The sequence below is a fragment of the Zalophus californianus genome, chromosome 1 (assembly GCF_009762305.2).
Source record: "Zalophus californianus isolate mZalCal1 chromosome 1, mZalCal1.pri.v2, whole genome shotgun sequence".
Lineage (NCBI taxonomy): Eukaryota > Metazoa > Chordata > Mammalia > Carnivora > Otariidae > Zalophus > Zalophus californianus.
Window position 1 is genome coordinate 138032003 of NC_045595.1, and position 9716 is coordinate 138041718.

A 9716-nucleotide genomic window follows, 5' to 3' on the forward strand; every position below is an offset into this window, starting at 1 on the left:
TACCCAAACTGTGTCCTCTTTCAACTCACCTCCCCACTCCGCGTGCAGGGAAGTGGGGGAGTGTTTACTAGGATTTCCCTTGAGATCTGGTGCCCTGCGCTGCCCCGCGGGCTTACACTGTCACAAATCCTCCTACCCTGAGCAAGCACCACCCACCATCTCGTTGTGGATCTTCTTCCCCGTAGGCAGTTTCCAGAGTTTTTCAGGAATCAGGCTACAGTGTGAAAGTTTATTTACCAGTGAAGTGAATTTCTATCTGCTCTCTTTCCTCTCCTCCCAGTACCCATCTGAGGAAGTTACAGAAGGCATCTCGGATTCACAACACCCCCCGCCAGCCCCCCACTGAATAACACGTCGTCTGGCAACAGGAGGCGTTTGATTACATTTGGATGGAACGCCTGCATCAACTCCAGTTGTCCCCGAATTGGAACTGATGGGCCTCACGTGCCGCAGCCAACAGTTTGCCTTCACCCACTCCCCTCTCTGAAATGAACCTTTCTCTGGGAAAACAAGAAACCTACGTGCCATCCTGGGTGAGAGACGAACAAGAGCTGTGTCCCGGCGTCGCATCCCAAGCATGGCAGGCAAGAACACACTGAGGGCTTTCCAACAGCGAGCTGTGCTTCAGGCATCTCTGGAGAGACCCTCCGAACTGGAGGATGCAAATGTTCTCCCTGGGGCGCCGCAGTTCCTGTGTTTAATTCAGTACATGGGCATTGAGTCCTCACTGTGTGCAGTATAAGGCACCAGGCTGCTATCCCCTTGAGCAAGCCTCCATAGTCTTCCTCCCCACACTCTGCCTCGGCTCAGTCACTGCAGCAGGCAGAGTAATGGCTCCCCCAAGATATCCACATACGAATACCCAGGACCTGTGACCATGTTATATTATGCAGTGAGGGGGATTACAGTTGCAGATGGAATGAAGCTGGCTGATCAGCAGACGTTAAAACATAGAAACTATCCAGGATGATCCATGTGGCCACAATGGAATCACAAAGGTCCCCAAATAGGGAAGAGGGAGGCGGAAGAGTCAGGACCAGAGTGGTGGCATCAAGAGAAAGACTCAACCTGCCGTTGCTGGCTATGAAGATGTAGTACGGGGCCATGGACCAAGGAATATGGGCCGGGAAATCTGAAAAAGGCAAGAAAATGGATTCTTCCCAGGAGCTTCCTTGATAGTAGCCCAGTGAGGCCGATTCAGACTTCTGACCTCTAGAACTGTAATATCTGTGTTGTTATACAGCAGTAGGAAACTAAGACAGTCACTGTGGACTTGCCATGAGCCAGGCGCCAAGGGAACATTCCCACAGCATGTGGTTTGTACCATGTATCGGTCATCGGGGTCCAACCAGGGAGACAAACAACTCTATGAGTCTAAACACAGGGAATCTAATGCAGGTCACTGGCCGTAGAGGTGATAGAAGTTGAAAAGTCAATCCATCTATTAGCAATAGCAGGGGTTGCTACTAGGCTGGGCCAGACGGACACAGAGAGGAGGCCATAGTACCAGAATGCAGAAGTCAGGGTCACCCAGTGGAAGATGGACCATGGTGGGCCTATCCAGCAGGAGCTGGGGCCATGGGTGGGACAGAGACCTGATGTAGATGCTTCTGAGGCAGAAAGGAGGAGAGAGATACCCTGGTATCCCCCTTTCTCCCGACCTCGAATCTCCTGCCAAGGCCTCCCACTGGCGGTTCCCAGACAGCAGCTAGCTGCCGTGGGAGCCTGGGATATGCAGGGGTCAGCCCTCCCGCAGCGCAGAGCAGAGCTGGAGAAAAGCAGTCAGTGGACGAATGGATCGGAGGATGAACAAGCCCAAGACACCTCCTTTCCTCATTGATCACCATGAATCTTGAAACACAATTTATTCTTTAAAATCCAAATTCTTTACTTGGCTTCTGAGATGCTACAGGATCCGGCCCATCCCTATCTTCTCTGCCCTCGGTTCTCCAAAGTTCTCCCCTTCTTCACAACACTCCCACCACACTGGCCTTTGCTCTGTTCTCCACATGCCAGAAAGCCTCACCTTGGGACCTTGAACTTGTTTGTTGCAGCCTCTGCTGGAGAACAAGAAATTAATGTGTTTGGTGTGGAGTCATTACATTAGCCTACCCGAGCTAAAACAATACCCAACGACAAAGAATTCTCAATGCCTGGTCCGCAAGTGGCCCTCAATAGTTACGAAGGGACTGGATTTTAGACGTGCAATAATTATGCGCTCAATGATGCAGTGTCTTTTTCTTACCCTCCCTCCTTCCCCACCAGGCTGTCCAAGGAAAAGGAAGTGTTACGTTCATCTCCGTACTTCCGATGACTCTCATTGAACCTAGACCTTGGTAGATGCTCAAGGGGTGTGTGCTGCTCTGAGTTTCTAGGCCATGGAGGGAGCCATGAGTGGTACAGCACGGTCTAGAAGTGCGACTTCTGGGAGTAGTTCAACATCGCTGTAGCTCCCAATGTTTGTGCAGCTCGTTTGAATTTGCCAAGGGCTCTCCACTTGGTCCTTATACCGACTCTAAAAAAAAAAAAAAAAAGACTGTTACGATTCCCACTTTCCAGAAGATGAATCTGAGCTCACAGGGGTTAATTATCTTGCTCCAGATCTTACTTTTTCAAGCGAGGAAGCTGGAATTAATTCATTGTTCCAAAAATATTTATGGAATGCTGGCAACATGTTAGCCCCTGGCTCAACCTTCTGCACATAGTAGGGGCTCAGGAAACACAGTGACTGGCAGTTGCAAAGAAATTGGAATGACTTCCCAGAAGATAAAAGGGAGGCTCCCAGTTCCAGCCACAGACTGAGGACCAAGACAGTCGCCTGTGTCCCCCAGGTGGGGTTTAGTGGGACGCTGCCGCGGCTGCATTGTGCCTTAGCACAAGTTTCTGGGTGGTCGGCCAGACGTGCCTGGAGGCAACAACACCACAGCAAGCCCTCAGCAGCTCTCCCACTTGCCCAGGCTAACAGCCCTGGCGTTCTGAGTCGGCCCTTTTCCATATATTCTTTCCTCTTTCCTGGGCCAAGATTTCAGGAGACGATTTACAGTGGGTTCCAGGCCATTTAGCTCAGGCAAAAATTTGGGTGAAAGTTTCCTCCCGGCCATCCCAGGTCACAGATAACCCATCAGGGTGCGACAGCCAGGGCGAAGGAGGGGGAAGAAACACCAGGGAGGTTTTCAGTCACAGGACTGCAGCAAAAGTTTCTGCAGATGCTGCATGTGTCTGCTCTCTTCTGGCTGTACCAAATGTGTCCCGAATGGGTGGGTTGGAAAACTTCAGACAAGATGCCAAAGAGACAAATCTTGTCTCACTGGAGACAGCAGAGGCCCCTCGAGGGTCGCCTGCAGGCCGGGCTCTCGGCCAATGCGAGGAGGGCGAGCGCGGGTGTAGGAAGGGGCAGGTGGATGAACAGAACGAGGAAGGCTAGGTGGCCAGGTCTTTGCTGGGGCCTGGGCCTTGCCCAGCCTGCCGACACTCCTCCCGTGCTTGGGCACCTCTCTCTGTAAATAAATCCAGGCTGCTCTTACAGGGCAGGATGTCCCACATACCGTACTTCTGAGGTGGGGTAAAATACAAATATGCCTTTTCATAATAGCTTTACACCTGGAGCAGCAGAGGCCCGGTTTATTACCTTGGTAAACAAAAGTTCGAATTCAAGCAGAGTACAAACTTTGCCCAAGGCACTTCTGACGGTGCACCTTGTGTTTGTGAAGTGAACTCGATATATATACAATGTGAAGCAACGGAAGGCTGGGCTTTTTCTTTTTCTTTCTTTCTTTTCTTTTTTTTTTTTTTTCCCCTCTCTCTTGTCTGATTTCCAAGGTTTAAAAGTTCATGTGCATGTGGGGTGAGGGTTGGGGGGAGGTGCAGAGAGAGAATTTACTTTGGCTCTGGGTTTTTTTGAGCATTTTGAAATCATGCTGTTCAGTGTGAAAAAAATATGTGAGCCAATTTATATTGTTTTCCAGCAAGAGAGTGTACTTCTTGCCTGCTCTCATGGTGACAATTAGGGTTTGTGGGTGGGAGACAGGGTAAACCAGTTTGGGGAACACATAAAGGAAACAGGATTTGCATCGAACTTAAACGTAAAAAGCAATAAATATTTATTCAGTGCCTATTTTGTGCCAAGCCCAGAACCATAAACTTTTATAAGTACAACCACAGGGAATAGGAATTATGGATCAAAATGTCCACTTTACAGGTGAGAAAACTAAGGCCAGGGTTGTGGAAGACATTCAAGCCCCAGCCTTCTAATTTCCGATTCCGGGGTTTCTGTACTGCCCTCCACTCTCTATACGGGGGGGGGGGGTCACAGACTATGTCCTGTCCTGTGGCATGTTTGTTCGTCCTTCTTGCGCCCCCTATTTTCCTGCCTCGCTCTCTGCCTGTACTTGGGGAAGCGCCTGATCTCTACTTTTGGATGCCTTTCTGCTTGGAGGATTTCCCTACAATGTAGCAGCCACCTGGCCATCTGGACCACTCTCTTACCAACCAGCACCTCCGTGTGTTCACGTGCAAAGGATACAAAACACACGGACTAGATTTCTCCTCAAAGCACACGTACGCTTAAAAGCAAAGGTAGCAACGGCGAAGCACAGAACACAGCTCATGTTTGGTTGGCTCCACAGACGCCGCTGCGTTCTCCCATCCTCAGCTTAAATCATCAGATAACAGGCGGCAAAACCATCTGAACTTTGGCGGTTCTTTTCCAAAACAAGCTTCGGAGCCTGAAGAACTTTGCCCATCTTTGTTTGCACGTTCGCTTCTCAAACGTTCAGCTGGGGCTTGCCTGTTGCAAAGCTCAAGCCAGTGAAATGTTAACTCTTCCGTCCGCAGATTAATTCCCCAAGCTTCTACAGTCAGAGTGAACTCATCAGGCTTATTTTTTAAAAAGAACTCCATACGAATGTATCAACTTGTGCCCATCTTCACAGACGCAGGACTCCTTGCGGGAACATATTAAACGGAGGTTACAGAGGGGTGACATCATTAAGGCATTGTCGACTCAGCGGTTCCAGGGTCTCAGAGTTATGGTTGCTTGTGCCCAGCAGGATTTCCAGGGAAAGCCCAGTCGCCTTCTTCCAGCTCCCCTGCCCCCACCCTTACCCCCTACCGCGAATGCATTTTTAATGGCAGCCACTGAGGAATGCTTTTGGCTTTACTTAGTGTACGTTTTTAAAAAACTATTGGAACACAAATACTCATTTCGAGGAAACAGATTTCAGTTGCAAATGGACTAAGGATTATCCCTGTGCTAGAACCCTGAGGTGGGGGAAACGACATGGGCGGTCTCCAGGCTATGAGACAAAGCCTGGCCAAGGTTGCCTGCTTTGAGGACCCTCCTCGGAAACCCCAAGTAAGCCGAGTAGTAGAATGTGAGCCCTTACGTGACCTTTAACAAGCATCTGACCTAACCCCTCTCTTACAGAGGAGAAAACGGAGGCTCAGAGCGGAACGAGCAAGACCAAGGCTAAGAAGCCAGCCAGTGCCAGGCCTCCCAGCTCCGGGCCAGAGCTCATTGCTCTCTGCCATGTTGCCTTTCATCCTGGGAGAAAGTGAGATTGGATAAAGACAGACACCTGGTCCTAATCCTGGCCTGGCTCCACTTAGGCTTTTCCTCACTGCTTGTCAATAGTCAATATATGTCCATAGATCGAGTCTGTGGAGAGAGGATTACCCTGAGAAAGAAGGGAGATGGGAAACCTGGAATACTTCTGGAACACTGGTTGGAAATCTTTTTCCAGGTTAAAAGAACTTAGTGTATCCTTACATGGTTATGATTATAGACCAGATAAGCAATGCTTTAAAGGAAATCTCTATTCCTCTCCTACTTTAGTTTCATTCTCTGTGGCTTTTTTGACTTTCTAGCCGGTGATTCTAAGTTGGTGTGGGTCCCTGTCATTGGGATGTGTAGTTAGTCAGCCTACGACTGGGTCCTGCATTGAAGTAACTGATGGAACGTCACACTGTTAGGGCAAGAAGGAAGCTTAGTGACACTCTGGACCATATCCCTTGGTTTACAGATGAGTATGCTGGAGCTGAGAGAGGGCAACTGACCTATCTGGGATCACACAACACCTTAATGGACTACGACCATCGATTATCCCAACCACGTGGAAGGAGGGTCCTTCCGTCTGACTAGTACAAAGCAGCTTCCTCTGTAACACTCGGGTATCTTTTTTGGATAATTGATGGCATGTGCCCAATTCCAGGGAGCTGAACGCTTATTGCAGCCTGGGTCTGACTAATCCACAGGCACCTCCAGGAGGTATGGATTGTGAGTTATCCCTGCCACCTTCATGGAAATACCAGTCCACAGAAAACAAGGGAATTTTCCAAGATTACATGATAAATCAGCAAAAGCTCTGAGGCAACATGTTTTTACAGGATGAAGAGTCAGAAGACATAAATTCCAGTCCTCACACTCTCTCTAACCACGTGAGAGATCTTAGGCAACTCATTTCCCTTTCTGAGTCTCAGTTTCCCCATTCATGGAAGGGCTTCTCTGGACCACCTCGAAGAACATTTAGCTCTGATGGTCTGTGGCTCTAGCAAACACGACTGTGAGAAGTTCAGAAATTGATTGCTACGATGGCATATCCCCAGCATTCTCAAATTATAAGGGATGAACGGGTTCTGCCTCCAAAACAGAAATGCAATGTCTTTTTGCAATTTGTGTGCAAAAAAAATACTAAGTTCATTTTTCTTTTTTTCATGACTTTTTTTTCATGTTCCTTTTATAGAAGAAGGCCCTGAGGCTCAGATATTAAATAACTTGCCTGTTATACAGATAACTCTTAAGAAGTAAAGCCCAGATTTGAAGATTATTCCAAAGCCCCCATTTTCCAAATTCCCAAGTTGTGGACATAAAACACAGCCATATTACTTGTTAGCAAAATTACTTGTCTATAAGGGAAATTAAATATATCAAGATTTATTGTGTTTCACAAAGAACCATCCCATCGCTTCCCCAGGCTCCAACATCTGAACATCTTTGAAAAATGTAAGGCAAAAAATGCAAGGCATTTGTCTGACTTTCCCCAATAGTTTTGGAGAGAGAGGATAACCATGTCTAGAAATGGCCAGTCAGAAATGTTTATTAATATACCCACAGAGTTAAAGATTGGGTGGTGGCTGTTTCTTTGTTTAGAATTCATGTTACCTCAAAAAAAAAAATTCATGTTACCTCAAAAAAAATTCACGTTACCTCACGGTGTCCTGACACCCTCCCTCATTATTCAACCCTGTAATCCTCTCAGGGATATAGGACAAGATTCAAGTGGATTTGAGGAAACTCTTTCTGATTCAGAGTCTCCCCTACAAGGCGAGTCTATATAGTGTCTCCCTAAAGTGGCCCATATACCAATGCCAAAGCTATGGAGCAATCAGTCCAGATCTCACAGGTTCATTCATCTGGTATTCATCCAGAGCCTCAAATGCTCCTGACACAGTACAAGGCAGTGCTACCAAGACAAACACAATTGAGCCTTAACTTGGCCTAGAACACCCAGCTCGGCCCAGGCCTAGACCCCAGGAACAACCATGAGGGGCTGCTTTGTCCTGTGCCTGCCTCCAGGACTGAGAGATCGAAGTCAGGTGATATGGCAAAGGGCCTCACGTTTTCTGTTTTGGCTTTCACTGGGATGAAAATTCCTGTGGCCCTTTCGTCTCCTGGTAATTGCTAGGAAGTGTTAAGGTCTGATATGACTCTAGAGATTTGGCTATGACTTCAGTTCACATCTCTCCTTTTAGAAAAGAGCTTCCAGTGGGTAAAAGTGTTGTCCAGGGCCCCCACTGAGAGTGGGGTTCAGTGGGGAGCACTAATAGGCAGTCTTCTGGCTCAGGTTCACTGCCGATGTCTAAGTGCCTTGGTGGTGGGCAAGTCTTTAGCCTGGAAGCAAAAAAAACCAGTCTTTGTTTCAAGAAAAATTATGGCCCAGTGGATAGATAGATCTTCACTTCCTCTAGCTACCATAGCTCATGGTTAAATTAGGCGGACTGATTCCATGGCCTCATAAGAACCCTTTATGCTGCAACCACTATGAACATCCTAAATACACCAGACCTATTCGTGATCTGCACATCATTCCCTGGTTCTGGAACATCCTTCCCCTTTCTCCTCTTTGCAAATGCTACCGCTTTCAGACCCAATTCCGTCACTTTCTCTGGGAAGCTGCCATGGATTTGCTCTGGGTCAATTTGGGTAAGCTGGGACTATAGTTCCTGGACTCCCTCTCCCTGCATAGCTCCGTAGCTATGGAGCTATGACCACAAACAGCATTTTGCACAGCATTTGGAATAGAGAAGTATAGCTACTAGGTTTTAATATCGGGTGGGTTGGTGCAGGGCACCATGCCCTGCACGGTCACATGTGCTGTCCCTGATCTGCCGGCTCACCTGTTGTGATGGGGCAGCAGCTGAGCCCTCCGCAAACCAGTTCCCATCAGCCCTCCTCTTGCAGCTCCTCCGAATCCCAGACTGACCTGTGGAGCAACATGGGAAGGCCTGTGTGCCTTGCAGCTCATTCGCATCATCGCCTGGAAGCAGTGAGAGGCCCGAACGGGCTCTGGTTTGTCCTCGCTGGTAGCAGTCTGTCATTGTTTTCCCACTTTGTGCCCATTTCTCCTTCCCTACTGCCTGCCTTGCTGACTCCACATCCAGCATCAACAGCCTTGAGCTGACTGACGAGCCTAGCCAGTCCCTGCAATCGTGAGCCTGGAGCCCCGATAATAAATCTCTGATTCTCTATCCCATGTAGTGGTTCTAACCCCTCTCCTGGAGCCCTAACTGATGAGGAGTCTTCTGTGAATCCCCCAGAATCAATCATTTCCCAGCTGCGCTCTTCTATTAAAGCACACAATGCACTTTCCCATGCTTTAATGATTGACAAGTCTCTCTCTCTCATTAACCGCTAGAACTGACGTGGATTGCGTGTTTACTTTGTGCCAGGCGCTATTTTGAGGACTCATTTAATCCTTACAACAACCTGATGAGGTTCGTCTTGTTATCGTTATTCCCATTTTATAGACAAGGCAAGCGGGGGACAGAGAAGTGGAGTGATTTACGCATGCTGTGACAGCTGGGGGGGGAAGCCCCAGGACTCACAAAGCCAGGCAGCCTGGTCCAGAGCTAGCTCTCCTCCCCTCCCCGCGGTGAGCTCTTCAACGAGCAACTCCCGCCCTCTCCCAAAGCCTGGAGCCAGAATGAAAAGAATGAATGAATGATCCACCTACTCCATTTGAGGAAAAAATGACCTGCCTACAAAGGCACTGGAAGGTTGATGAAAATGGAAGCTTTGGAGTCTAGAATCCTTGAATGCCCTCCTTCCCAGACTGGAAGGAAAGATTATGAAGGGCCCACAGTCAAGGTCTTATTAGTGGATAAGAGGCCTAATTACCCACCAGGTATGTGTCACCCAAAAGCCATCGGCATGCTCTCTGGGAGCAGTAAATACTGGCAATGCAGTTTGCCACTGGATGAGCCTGCTTTTCTCCCCAGTCCAGGCCAATGCCTCACTCAGGGTGGAACCCTGTCTACCCTAGGAGAGGAGGGCTGATCCTGGCTGGAGGGAAAAAGTCCCACACAGGTGCCAGGCATACAATTAGTGTTTCACGCTTCACTTTTTATATGTAACAATAAAATGTGACCTCAAAACGGTCCTTTGTCCATGTAGTAAACATGGACTAGGACCCATATTTAATTTTCAGTGTGATTGTCAA

The 9716-nt window shown here is 48.4% G+C and overlaps 1 long non-coding RNA gene across 2 annotated transcripts; it reads right to left on the reverse strand.

Moving 5' to 3' along the window:
- Window positions 1–209: 209 nt before the first annotated feature.
- Window positions 210–8807, reverse strand: LOC113918413. Of its 2 annotated transcripts, XR_003518551.2 has the most exons (3): window positions 8395–8807; window positions 7616–7888; window positions 210–2515 (listed from the first exon to the last, which is right to left on the reverse strand). It is a non-coding gene; the product is annotated as an uncharacterized LOC113918413 (long non-coding RNA). The 2 variants fall into 2 exon arrangements; XR_003518550.2 differs by lacking the exon at window positions 7616–7888.
- Window positions 8808–9716: the final 909 nt, after the last annotated feature.